A 1,514-nucleotide genomic window follows, 5' to 3' on the forward strand; every position below is an offset into this window, starting at 1 on the left:
CACGCAGAGGGTGGTACGTATATGGAATGAGCTGCCAGAGGATGTGGTGAAGGCTGGTACAATTGCAACATTTAAGAGGCATTTGGATGGATATATGAATAGGAAGGGTTTGGAGGGTTATGGGCCGGGTGCTGGCAGGTGGGACTAGATTGGGTTGGGATATCTGGTCGTCATAGACAGGTTGGACCGAAGGGTCTGTTTCATGCTGTACATCTCTATGACTCTATGATTCTATAATCCTGGCCTCACAAACAAACAATTTGTTGGGTTTTTTTGTATTTTAACATGAGCTGCTGCTCTCAATCCAAAGGTCATCTTCAGCACTCAGTTCCCAGTCCACAGCTCGAAAGCAAAATTGACAAGAAAATACACGGAACATAATAAAAAATCTGTGGAGTTTCAAATAGGCTGAAAAGTCAATGAATATGATGTGTTTGGTAAGATCTGGTAAGAATACTTGCTTAGCCTCATTGTGAAAATCACTCCACCAAATTCAATGGGACTTGCATGTTGTCAAAAATCCATAAGATTTAGCCCTGTGTTTCATTCCCATTTACTCTTAGTCTTGTGAACACAATATACTTTCATATCTTAGCAGAATATACAACTGCAATAACCAGATAAATATTAGTGACAAGCTTCCTAAATCAGCAGACCTAAATGATAAGTAAAATGGATTTGAAGCTAATTACACTTTTATTGTATGGCTTTTGATCAAAGCCCATTTCCAGCTGACAATAGACCCATTATCTGCAATCTCTGAATGCATTGTTGGGGATTTAATGAACCATGTTTGCTCAGAATTTTAAAGAAAGTCATATCAGATTATCCGTTAACATTCATTTCATCCAATGCTTTCATAAGATACATTGTGAATATTTGTCTGGTGGAAGCTAGTTAGAAACCAGATGTGTGACAATAGCTGAATTCTTTCCGACAGGAATTTGTGATTTCAAAGTTAACACCATGCATTTTAACAACAAGACGACAGTAATGCAGCACTGCATTGGAATATGCATTTAGCAGACCCTGGAACAGCACGGGCAGAGGGTCCCTGAACAGCACGGGCAGAGGGTCCCTGAACAACACGGGCAGAGGGTCCCTGAACAACACGGGCAGAGGGTCCCTGAACAGCACGGGCAGGGGGTCCCTGAACAACACGGGCAGAGGGTCCCTGAACAGCACGGTCAGAGGGTCCCTGAACAGCACGGTCAGAGGGTCCCTGAATAGCACGGTCAGAGGGTCCCTGAACAGCACGGGCAGGGGGTCCCTGAACAACACGGGCAGAGGGTCCCTGAACAGCACGGGCAGGGGGTCCCTGAACAACACGGGCAGAGGGTCCCTGAACAGCACGGGCAGGGGGTCCCTGAACAACACGGGCAGAGGGTCCCTGAACAGCACGGGCAGGGGGTCCCTGAACAACACGGGCAGAGGGTCCCTGAACAGCACGGGCAGGGGGTCCCTGAACAACACGGGCAGAGGGTCCCTGAACAGCACGGGCAGGGGGTCCCTGA

This window comes from Chiloscyllium plagiosum, chromosome 2 (assembly GCF_004010195.1).
Source record: "Chiloscyllium plagiosum isolate BGI_BamShark_2017 chromosome 2, ASM401019v2, whole genome shotgun sequence".
NCBI lineage: Eukaryota > Metazoa > Chordata > Chondrichthyes > Orectolobiformes > Hemiscylliidae > Chiloscyllium > Chiloscyllium plagiosum.